Raw genomic sequence first — 13,562 nt, 5'->3', positions numbered from 1 at the left:
ATATTGAATAATCTTACTCCGATATTATCACTGCGCTTCAAAGATACATAATCTCTAAACTTTCATTCGGTTGTTCTTCTTATTCACAAAATTCCACCCACTTCTGACGCAATTTTTCGTCACGTGGAAAATAAAAAAGGCCTTTTTTGGCCGCCCATCGTTTAGTCTACGAACAAAAAATGCGCGAAGCACTTAATTTTTCAGCGAAAACTTTAACATCAACAGATCCAAAATGTTTCAAAACAAGTCACTTCAGCAGCAAAAAATATGTCACGCTTGAGCTTGAACAAAGCCTTCTACTTTGTTTATGTTTACAGCTGCAGTGCAGTTGTAGTAGTGAGGAGCAGTTGGGAGCATTCGAAAATCACGTAACGCATTCTGTCTTTTCAGCACCCAGAGCTCAACTAAGCAGCTTTCTTTTGCAATGCGGCGAGCTCAAATTGGTTTATCGGTTCCGGAGGCATGTTTGTTTTTAATGTGGTTTTTGCGAAACTTGTAAAAAAAACGTTATTTTGGACCACCCTATTTCGGATAGGACCACCCTTATCGAAAAGCAATCAAAAATACCAAATTTGAGATAAATTTGAGCACTGGATGAAAACCATTAAAATACATTACAAAATTTGGAGTGAGGTCAAGGTTATCGGTTTACATTATAACTTTTTTCTCCAGCCACGTATTGCCCCAGTCTTTCCTTCAAATTATGACAATTGGGTACTAAAGCCCTATGTCAATTTTTATGTACAACGGTAAAAAACACGATTAAAAACCATTTCTGATCATATTTTTTTTTCATTTTAATGCAATTTTTTTTTTTTTTGGCAAGAAAACATTTTTTCGATGGATCAACTATGGTCCCCTTGGAACGAGCTGTCAAGTAGGAGCTTTTCTGTCAAGAAGGACCGCGAGGTTAATTTTTAAAAATTGATTTTAAAATCCACTTTAAACTCTTTGTGGTCGTACAAAGGGTCATTGTACTCAGAAAAATAAGCTTTATCGCTGTAAACAATAATATCAGCAATCTAAGCTTCATTTTAGGACCCAATTATTGTTCTAGAACCAACTCTGCTGGAATGCTGAGCCGTTGTATCTTGCTGCAGTTTGAAAAATGTTTTGCATTTTTGATAAGACGTTTACATATTTTATTTCAAGTTCTTGACCCCCTTAAAATTTCCGTAAAAAATTAGGATTTGCCCAAATTTAAATTTTGATTGAAAATACTAGTAAAATCTATTGTAAACTATTCAGAATGTATTGTATAATTCTTAAAATAAATTTTCAATCAAATAAAGCCTTTTTATGCTTTTAACAAATTTTTAATTTGGGACCACTCAGCAAAAAATCCGATGGTAAAATCGCATGCAAAAGCATGCACATCACCTTTGTGAGAAAAAGCATGTAATATTGTATGTGTCCAAAGATCAGTAAAATATGTAACAGTTCCAGAATTTTTTTTTCGTATATTCATTGATATTTTGTAAAGTTTTGAAGCATAACTACAATGATGCCTATACCTCGGATAAAGCCGAAGGACAAAACATTTGAATAAAATTTGTATCAGCCTAATTTAATGCCAGATAAACTTCAATACAAGTGTAAATAATTAGACATTTAATGAAATTAACATGAATTGAACTCAGCTTTTCAAAACGCTTCTGTCTTGACGCAATTCCAAACTTAAAAACTTTACTAATTAGTCTAAATTGTTCCCAACTCTCAAAGTGTGTCTCGATTTAGCCTTTCATCGCGTCCTAAGAGCAATCAAATCAGTAAAACGGCGGGCCATCGCTCCGCGGCCAGCTGCGATTAGTGCTGTTGTTGGTTAAACATTGCAGATCAACGCCGCGCCATCACAATAAATCGAAAAGCATCTTTCAAAAGGGCGCTAGCCGATTTACGGCGAACTCAAAACGATTAGCAAATCATTTTAAACCCATTTACCAATATTTAGACAGTAATTGCAGCATATCGAGACGGCGATGCTTTTAGCTCAAACCGCGCTTAGCAGCTTGCACTTATTTGCCGCAAGGCTCAAGGTAGTAATGGAACAGGGCGCAAAAAGCCACCCCAAAAGCATGCCCGTGATTACGTGATATCGCGATTGATTTTCACGGACGAACTTGGAGGCGAACGCGCGCGCGCGCCTTTTCATTCATAAGCATTTTAGCAGCCTGCTGAACCATAATTTCCCTCGGCTTAAAAAGTGTGAATGAATTTGTTGGGATGGAAGAGGGGATTGTGCGTTAGTAATTTTTTTTATCGCAGTGTTGGTGCGAGTGGCTTCCAATATAATTGGCCATATTTCTCTCTTATGCCAATAATTGTTTTCTCGTTTGATGCTACTCCATTTACCGCACGAAAATGGACGGTGTTGATGGGTGTTGACCGTACCAGCTTTTGCATGTTGATCAAGATGTTGAGACTTATGTTACGGTGAGGTGTGTGTGTGATTATGAGTCAGCAACGGAGGAGACTGCTCTAAAACAAGTGACGAACGGTAAAGTGTAACTGAAGCAATGTTGAACTTTTATTTTGACTAGATGAAACTATTTAGTTTTAAGCTTTTGTTTAGTGGGTCATCTTGCAATTACTATTTTGTTCTTATTTTTAGGTTAGGTTTTGGCTTTCGGTCTGTTTGGGGAATCAAAACACTTGTATGTTCTCTTCATCCGACGTTTCGACCCGTTTTGGGCCTTTTTCAAGGAATCTAGGGGTAGATTTATTGGGTAAGGCACAAAAAACATAAAAAATGTACACTTATGCTAGGCTTACCGAAATGGGAGTGTTTGTCGTTAGGGGATGCTCCGTCAAGCACAGAACTGTCTGGTAGCGGGGTAATCTATAGTTTCAGAAAACAAATAAATATTTCTAAATCTACAAATATTTTTCTCTCCGTGCACTCACGTTTCAGCGAAACTGGCCGCTATCCGGTATTCGCTCGTCATACGGGTTCGTTTCCACACGAAACGCGAGAATTTTTGGGGCACGGATAAATTCGACACTCTTTCTACCATTGGCGCGCAAACTATGGCAATAAAACTCATTCTAGTGTGTGAGTGTGTTAAGGTGTTGGCATTATGTGTTAGTGTGTGTGTTGTCCCTACTGTTATTGTTTTTATTTATTTTGTTTTGGTTTTTCTTCCTTGTGTATATGTTCTTAATCTCGTTCAAAATCCCGGCATATGCAGCATGCAGATTATCCGTGTCTGTCCGCTTGTTGACAGTATGTTGTGTGTTTTTAATGTGGCAACTCTCCAGGATCGGTAGATTGGCCCCCTTCATTGACCGATCTACAATTCGTACGGAGTCGATCCCGAACGAGTGGTCCATAGCTGCTACGTGACTCGTCAACGCCGACTTCTCTTTTGCCCAGCTGATCTCTGCGTCTGTGTTTGTGTATCCCTTCGCTTTCAGTTCTTGTAGTTGTTTTACATTTGATTTGTGTCCATACATTCTTGTTTTCAGTTTTGTTGTTGTAATCCCAATATAGCAGGCATCACAATCGTTGCATGGTATAGCGTACACAACGTTGGATTGTTCTTGTATTGGTGTTTTGTCTTTGACCAGTGGTAGGAGGGAAGCTACTGTTTTTGTGTTTTTGATGGCTATTTGTATGTTTGGGTATTCCTTGTGAAGTGTTTTTGTTATTTTCTGGGTGAGCCCATAAATATTGGTGAGCGAGTAGAATATTGGTGTGTTATTCGTACTTGCGTCCATAGCTGTATCGTTCTCACTATTGTCTATCACTGTGTTGTTGTTTACCTCCTCAAACAGCTGATTTTGTGGTGTTCTGGAAATGACGCGGTTTATTAACGACTTTGGGTAGTCGTTGATCAGCAGGTGCTTGCGGATGATGTTTGCAGCGGTGTTGTGTTCCAAGTTTGTTGACAACATCTTTACCCGCTTTGCGAAATTGAACGCGACGTTCAACTTGTGGTGTGGGGGGTGGTGCGAGTGGTAGTTGAGGAACCTACCCGACGCAATCGGCTTCATGTACCATTCTGTGCGGACAGTTTGGTCTTCTTGCCTAACCAGAGTCATGTCTAAGAATGGGAGTTTTGTAGGTACGTAAACACACTCACACTACCAAACAGTCACATACTGGTATCGTTCGACGTCGTAGCGCTGTTCACGTCTATACCACTAGAACTCGTCACGAAGAGCGTTATCAAGCGATGGAACAAGATCAAAGAGCACACACCAATTTGTTTGGACATGTTCTGTGAGATCGTAGAGTTTTGCGTCAACCGTAGCTATTTTTCTTTCAACGGAGAATACTACATCCAAAAGTTTGGAACGGCTATGGGCAACCCGCTATCATCGCCGATTGCTGACCTCGTAACCGAGGAGTTGATTGATCATGCCCTCGAAGCTGTTAACTTTCCAATCCCTCACATCAAAAAGTATGTTGACGACATGTTTCTGTCGCTCCCAGCTGATAAAATCGACTACGTGAAAGAAGTTTTCAACAGTCAGGACAACAACATTCAGTTCACGGTCGAAGTTGAGCAAAACCGACGGCTCCCATTCTTAGACATGACTCTGGTTAGGCAAGAAGACCAAACTGTCCGCACAGAATGGTACATGAAGCCGATTGCGTCGGGTAGGTTCCTCAACTACCACTCGCACCACCCCCCACACCACAAGTTGAACGTCGCGTTCAATTTCGCAAAGCGGGTAAAGATGTTGTCAACAAACTTGGAACACAACACCGCTGCAAACATCATCCGCAAGCACCTGCTGATCAACGACTACCCAAAGTCGTTAATAAACCGCGTCATTTCCAGAACACCACAAAATCAGCTGTTTGAGCATGAGCATGAGCATGAGAGACCACCCATGGTTGTCCTTCTCCGTTGCTGAACAGGACCGTAATATCCCATCAGCACAACTGGTCACACGCTTCAACGATCAAATGATGTTTCCCTTATCAACAGCATGCATGAATGCGCTGAAAAGATAAAACATCACGATCATCAAAACTAGAGCCGGTGCGAATAGGAAACAGTCGTTGGCCACCAACGGCGCCCGCCATGTCAGTTTGTAGATCTCGAGGGGATGGGACGGGAATGTTAGTTAGCACAGGCTGCTACCAAGGGTGGGTTCTATACGATATCCACACCCCCGCGTGTGCCGGAAAACTACGTCTACTTGGGATTTTGTTAGTGGGAAAGGGTAATGGCCAGGATTCATCATAGAAGATGATGATGTGGCCCAATAATCAATGAATTTTGTTGAATAGGGTGATGTATTATGTATTCTCAAGGCAATCAATCGGATGATGCGGATGAGACCATTCCCGGTTATTTGGTGTTAAATTTAGCATAAATGATTCAATCTTAGACAGCCGGCTGTGGAAAGATAGGATCAAAATAATTTGTGATTAAAAGGTGAAATATTAAACTCAGCGTAACATATTTACGTAGAGTTGACCTGAAACTATTTATACTTTTAAATTATTATAAGATGAGCGACTAATTAATGACTGATGAGTTATGATGTTATCTGAAGGGTTTGAACAATCGCGTTGAAACAATATTTGTCGCCGTGATTCGCGGAAAACGAATGGTCGAATTGAATGATAATTTATATTTTGCTAACGCAATTTAAAAAGAATCTTCCCGTGAAACAATTGCAAATCATAGAAAAAAGAAATCCGACTGTGATGTGTATCAAATACAAGACTAACGAGAAAAACACACCGACGACGATGGACGAAAACGGAACGCGAAAAAAAATGCGTCCCGACGGACAGGCACCGCGAATCGAACTGGCTCAGCTCTGCTGTCATCGTGACAACCAGAGCTAGCCGCACCTTCACACACACACACACACGCACGAACTCACCCGAAATACACACCGACGACGATCGACGAAAACGGAACGCGAATCAAAATGCGTCCCGACGGACAGGCACCGCGAAACGAACTGGCTCAGCTCTGCTGTCATCGTGACAACTAGAGCTAGCCTCACCTTCACACACACACACGCACGAACTCACCCAAAATACACACCGACGACGATCGACGAAAACGGAACGCGAAAAAGAAAAAATGCGTCCCGACGGACAGGCACCGCGAAAAGAACTGGCTCAGCTCTGCTGTCATCGTGACAACTAGAGCTAGCCGCACCTTCACACACACACACACACGCACGAACTCACCCGAAATACACACCGACGACGATCGACGAAAACGGAACGCGAATAAAAATGCGTCCCGACGGACAGGCACCGCGAAACGAACTGGCTCAGCTCTGCTGTCATCGTGACAACTAGAGCTAGCCTTACCTTCACACACACACGCACGAACTCACCCGAAATACACACCGACGACGATCGACGAAAACGGAACGCGAAAAAGAAAAAATGCGTCCCGACGGACAGGCACCGCGAAACGAACTGGCTCAGCTCTGCTGTCATCGTGACAACTAGAGCTAGCCGCACCTTCACACACACACACACACGCACGAACTCACCCGAAATACACACCGACGACGATCGACGAAAACGGAACGCGAATAAAAATGCGTCCCGACGGACAGGCACCGCGAAACGAACTGGCTCAGCTCTGCTGTCATCGTGACAACTAGAGCTAGCCGCACCTTCACACACACACACGCACGAACTCACCCGAAATACAAACCGACGACGATCGACGAAAACGGAACGCGAAAAAGAAAAAATGCGTCCCGACGGACAGGCACCGCGAAACGAACTCACCACAAAATCAGCTGTTTGAGGAGGTAAACAACAACACAGTGATAGACAATAGTGAGAACGATACAGCTATGGACGCAAGTACGAATAACACACCAATATTCTACTCGCTCACCAATATTTATGGGCTCACCCAGAAAATAACAAAAACACTTCACAAGGAATACCCAAACATACAAATAGCCATCAAAAACACAAAAACAGTAGCTTCCCTCCTACCACTGGTCAAAGACAAAACACCAATACAAGAACAATCCAACGTTGTGTACGCTATACCATGCAACGATTGTGATGCCTGCTATATTGGGATTACAACAACAAAACTGAAAACAAGAATGTCTGGACACAAATCAAATGTAAAACAACTACAAGAACTGAAAGCGAAGGGATACACAAACACAGACGCAGAGATCAGCTGGGCAAAAGAGAAGTCGGCGTTGACGAGTCACGTAGCAGCTATGGACCACTCGTTCGGGATCGACTCCGTACGAATTGTAGATCGGTCAATGAAGGGGGCCAATCTACCGATCCTGGAGAGTTGCCACATTAAAAACACACAACATACTGTCAACAAGCGGACAGACACGGATAATCTGCATGCTGCATATGCCGGGATTTTGAACGAGATTAAGAACATATACACAAGGAAGAAAAACCAAAACAAAATAAATAAAAACAATAACAGTAGGGACAACACACACACTAACACATAATGCCAACACCTTAACACACTCACACACTAGAATGAGTTTTATTGCCATAGTTTGCGCGCCAATGGTAGAAAGAGTGTCGAATTTATCCGTGCCCCAAAAATTCTCGCGTTTCGTGTGGAAACGAACCCGTATGACGAGCGAATACCGGATAGCGGCCAGTTTCGCTGAAACGTGAGTGCACGGAGAGAAAAATATTTGTAGATTTAGAAATATTTATTTGTTTTCTGAAACTATAGATTACCCCGCTACCAGACAGTTCTGTGCTTGACGGAGCATCCCCTAACGACAAACACTCCCATTTCGGTAAGCCTAGCATAAGTGTACATTTTTTATGTTTTTTGTGCCTTACCCAATAAATCTACCCCTAGATTCCTTGAAAAAGGCCCAAAACGGGTCGAAACGTCGGATGAAGAGAACATACAAGTGTTTTGATTCCCCAAACAGACCGAAAGCCAAAACCTAACCTAAAAATTTATTGATACGGTCGAATAAACAGCAGGACTATTTTGTTCAATAATCCAAAATTTACTAAGAAAAATTGAAATGCAAAAACTTGCATAGTTTAAATAATATAAAAATAGTCACATCTGTGTTACTCAAAATTCTTTAATTTTTGTTTCGATTAGTCCAGACTCGAATTTCAATTCGACTCCGAATTTCAATTCGGAAAATAGTTTCATCACGAGTTTTTTTTTTAACTTTTCAGGAATATTTATTGTTTTTTTTTGGTTCTTGGGCCTCTATTACTAAGCCTGAATGATGTTCAGGAAAAGACACAAAAATCTCGTAACTTTTTTTTTGTATTTCTACGAATGTCGCCAACTAATTTTATTTTTCAATTTGCTGTTAAAAATTGTGGCTAAGAAATTTGCAAAACCAAATTTGAACAAAATAGAAATACTTTTGAACTGGATTCTGCTCGTTAACGTGGAACCGCTGTACTTCCTCTGTTTTTTTTTATTTGATAAATTAATGTAATCCGGACTAGATTATCCAAAGGAAAATAATCACTTCAGAAAATCAAATCTTCGGATAACCGAATCTGGATTAGATCATTGTTGTCTTGTTTTGGGTCGCTGAGCCGAGGGGGACGTCACTTCGCGATAACACACTAAAACGCACAAAAACGAGCTCGAAAAGCATCAACGCTACTCATCGTGCCGAGTTTTCACATAACGCCACCCTAAAACAAGTTATCGCAAGTTAACGCGCGTTAAAGCGAGTTAAAGCGGTCAGCGTCTGCTCGACTTTTGAACCAAACGAATCGATCTTGCAACCTTGCTGGCTTAAGTCGAGTAGTTTTTAATCGGTTTGGCAACTCGGTATTTGTTTTGGTTTTTTCCTGCAGTTTCGGGAAAAATAAACAAAGCAATCAGTGTGTTTTATTTTTGCCCACTCGGTGGTGAAATCGCTGCTGGTTTGTGCCGCTAGGATCAGGTGAATTCGTCTCTTGTTGTGGCGCCGACGGTGAACGTGATAATCTACAATCCGTAGTACACCGTTTACACCGATGGCGGGTCCGGCGAATCCGACGGAGCAGATGCGGGGCCGAAAAATATGCTGACAAAGTTTGTGGTGGCCGAGTGGAGATGGACGAAACGGACGGGAAGACGGAAGATTTCTGACTGCAACTCAAGGAGGAGAAGGGTAAGATTTTTTGAGGGGTCGAGTTAAGATTTTAATTGTTGATTTTGTTGGCAGATTTGTGTGATAAAATGCGCACCACATCCTGATGGACATTTATATTTTGGTGCAACTTTACTGAGGAGATGGAGCAGGCTTGGAATAAGCTTCATCACCCGCCTTTTACGATAACGAGCACCAAGCAGCGATCGCGGAAATTCTCGAAAACCTCGGTGAATCAAACACTGAAGTTAACAATTTCGAAGCTGAATCCCAACGCCTACGGGCTACGCCAGCATGCGCGGAAAGTTACCGTCCTCCAGCGAATCGCCGAAACGTTCGCCAAGAAACTGAAGAATTTCCTCAAGAGCTCGGGAACGCTCGCCAAGGCCAAGGCGATGCGATGCGGCTAAAGATCAGACAACGATGAGCCCAGCATAATCTAGGAACGGCGCGGATGCGGAACGGACCCCGCAAGCCTTGAAATTACAGGAGGAGTTGGACGTAGATATAGAATGCCTGCCGGAAGACGATCGGCGTAAGCTGGAGGCGCATTCTTGAAGGGTACGCGCAACCTAACCTAGCTGCCTTAATAAGCAGCGATTGTCGGGCCGGGAGTTCAAGGGTCGTCTGTAGCGCCGATGCAAGAGGTGACGGAATCACAACAACAGCTGTTCCACGGTGACAATAACGAGGGAGGTTGCTTAACGATGACCAGAACGAGTTCGCAGAATGGGAGGCAGATGGAGGCGGAGTGCGCGTCGCGATTTGGAGAATCGGGGCCAGATGCAAGATTGCAATGAGAAGATTATCAAAGGGGCTACGGCAAGTTCAGGAAATCATTTCTGGAAGTATAATCTGGAATAAATCGAGCAGTATAAAATTAAATCAAATAAATTATTTAAATTTATCTTTATTGTGTATTTCATCGCTATAAGAACAATTTAAAAGCTGATTATGATTCCACGACTTTCTCTCCGCACATCGAACTTTTTCGGAACTTGTGTTCTCGAGGTAGTTTTGCTGGTGTTCCGATTGGTTCCGGTTGAGCAGCTTCCGTTTCGTCATTTTCTTATCGCATTTTTTTCAATCACGGTTTCAGTCTCGGTAACAGTGTCCCGTCAGACATCCCCGGTAAAGTACTTGGCAGGATTCCGTGGGGCACTTCGGTGGTTGGCCCTCCGGATGTTCATCGCCGTACAGCACAGCAGACTCATCATACCCAACCCCGGTCAAAGCGTGCGGCCCGTTTTCATTAACATTTCATCCGGAAGCTGCTTATTCGCTGAAGCCGGGCCAGCTTGCGTTGGATGCGGTTGTTTTGGGTGGGTATCATTCGACCCACCTAGGAGGTTTGATCGTCTTCCGGAAGACCGTCCTGGTCCTGTAACTTGTTGTAAAATATATGCAGCACGGAATTGTCCTGCTTGGAGGCAGATTTCGCACTATGATTGACGCGTAACTTGGCCAACAGGTGCTTATCGATGGATCCCTTCCGCGTATGGTCCATTATCACGTTGCACGTGGAACACATGAATTCCCCGCAGTCCGGATCGTCGTGAAGCGTCCCTTCCGGATATTGCCTGAACCGTGTCTCACACGACACGTACGGCGAAACTTTTCTCGGTGGACGATTCGATTATTCTTTTCCCCACACATTTTTCAAGTGCATCTGCGCCTACCAGTGCTTATCGATTGAACCTGTCCGGGTGTGATCCATCACGACGTTGCACCGGGAGCAAAGCAACTCCCCCCGAAACCGCATCGACGCGGATGCGTGTCCCCTTCGATCATTGGCGTTCTCGTTCCTGGCAGGTCGTGTTAACGGCGGCTTTAACGATAATGTTCAGGTACTTTACTTTTATGAGAAGAGGAAGATGGTAGAGAAGAAGGAACTTCCTCCTCCTCATGGTCGTCGCGGTTTCCGGCGACGGGATCCGGTCAAGATTTTCGGTCGCTGATGATCGGTTCCAGCAAAACAAACTGCTCGACTGATTTGACAACGAGAACTGTCATATGCGTTTGACAGTTCTCGCTGTCATAAAAATCGAGCAGTCTGATGCGTGAACGAAACAAAACGCATGCCAAAAAGCGAGTTATCGCGGTTAACGCGAGTTAAAGCAAAATAAAGCGGGAAAGCAAAAGTTAGCGCTGCAAAGGTCTGGAAAGGGAGCTTTATCGCTCGGTCAACGCAGGAGTGTCATCCCCCTCGCGCTGAGCTCAAATATAACCCCAAGTGCTCAAAAGTGACTAAGACTTGTTAAACCCAAGATTGGCTGCCATGACGCCAGGCGTTAGGGTGGTTTCATACGGTTTTCACTTGAAAATTAGACTTTTTCAAATGAAGATATCTCGAGTTTAAAGAAAAACACTCTTGAGATTTTTTCACCATTTGTAGTGCTAGATCTCCTTTTTCCTGGCAACCTGGCGCTTAAAATTTGTCTTGCGCCTTTAAGAGAAATTTAAGTTTTAAATTTGCATCTTTTTTACCTTAAAATCGCTGTAACTTTTGACCCTTAAGTCCAAATTGACTCGTCAAAAAATAAAAAATGTTTATTTTTTAGAGCTCTAAAAGTGCCCAGAATACCACTTTTCTCTAAAACTTAACCCTGAATTGTCACATTCAAAAAACTGATTTTTGAAGGTTTGCTCAGATGCTTTCTATAAATTTGGTCCTAGAAGGCGTAGATTACGAGATAAAATTTTGTTGTCTTGGACAAAGTTGCTTGGATTGGCAAGCCCAACAACTTTCTAGAAGACGAAAAAAAATCCCAAAAATATTCGTGAAAAGTTAGATTTTCAAAATCACCCTAATAATGAACCACCCTTATTTCCAACCAAACCAAAAGATGCCCCTTTCCATATGCAACAACTCTTCTGAAGACACCAAAGCTCCAAAACTTCATCATCCACTTAATTATGCGATCTGGACCACTGTGCAATGGCGAGGATAAAATATTCAAAAATAGATTTGGTAAAATTACAGGCAATTTACCACTCAAATTTGACTAAAATGGGGTTGCAGAACTTGAATTTGACAGTACATGAGAGAAAATAAAAAAAAATACGAAAAATATGTTTTTTTTTTTTTCATTAAACTATTATCTGAAGTTTTTGAATAACCTTGCGGTAATTTAGTCTGAACTGTAATAAAATTAATTTAAAAAAAAACTAAATTTGCAAAAAGTGCAGCCAAAAAAAAAAAAAAGATTTCAATAACTTGTTTAAAAAATTAGGAGGATACTCAAAATATCAATGTTTCATAATGAGTTATAGTAGGAAGGCTTTCAAAATCATTTCACTCAAATTAAATAATATTTGAATAAGTTCAATTTTGTTTTCTTAAATTTGTTTTTTATTTGATGTTTAATATTTTCTCTAAACAGCTATTTTAATTTCGAAATTATTTTTACAGGATTGGAAATTAGGTTCTAAAATTAATCTTAAACTGGTGATTATATTGTTCACTAGGAAAGGGCGTAAAAATCCATCTAAATCCATCGTAAAATGTTGTCTTGCCAATTTATTTTCTTGCAAAACAAAGGGAAAAAGTTATCAAAAATTGTTTTTAAACGTGTTTTTTACCGTTGTACATACGAATTGACAAAGGGCTAATGGCATGAAACTTGATAACAGTATTTCGCATGATTTTTTACATAATTGAACATTTTAGACAGTGGTCCAATTATGGAATATACTTCTGAGTATTTTGAAATATGTTTTTTTCAGATGAAAAGAAAACAATTTAAAAGTTTTTTTTGCCTTTCTTACAAAAGAAAGGTTAAAGGTTTGCTTTTGGAAAATAAACGCTCAACTCAGAAATCTTTGAAAATTCGTGCACGTGCAAGTTTTTTATAAATATTTTTTATGATTATGAAATGGTGTGGAAAATAAAGTTTTTTTTTTATTTAAATTTGATCTCCTTCCATTTCATGCTCCTTGTTTGCGTAAGGAGGACACGAAATCCTGAATCTTTCGTTTGATAATGTGGACTGTAAATTAACTACAAATCTTTTGTTACAAATCACAAGAATATTGTTCGGTGATATCACTTTCATTTACATTTGTACAGGCCAAACATCGAATTTCAAGTATAATTGCGAAAAATTACAAATTTTAGGAAATTTCCCTTACCCTATTTATTGAGAATGCCATGAAAAAACCAGAATAGGTAAAAACGAACCTAAATCTCTTTGTTTGCAAAGTCCAACTTACCTCTCACTACCCTACACAGATAATAATCCTCTCCGTCTATCATAATACATGTAATCAAAGTTAGTCAAAAGCTCGAACTCGTGCTCGATCGCTCCAACCGATCAAACGGCAATAGCAACACCAACGGTCAAATTTAGACCGACGAGCAACTATGTAATTACCGCGTGGTCCAGACTTGCGCGGCTAGTTTCGTGGCTTTTCCAAGTCTGCGGTCTGGCACGTGTTTTTTCACACCACAACTGGCTTTCTTTTCACTTGCTTCTGAAGGAAACAGGTACCTGCATGTAGAAAAA

Source organism: Culex pipiens, chromosome 3 (assembly GCF_016801865.2).
Source record: "Culex pipiens pallens isolate TS chromosome 3, TS_CPP_V2, whole genome shotgun sequence".
NCBI classification, from domain to species: Eukaryota; Metazoa; Arthropoda; class Insecta; order Diptera; family Culicidae; genus Culex; species Culex pipiens.
Note: the sequence above shows the minus strand (reverse complement) of the source record.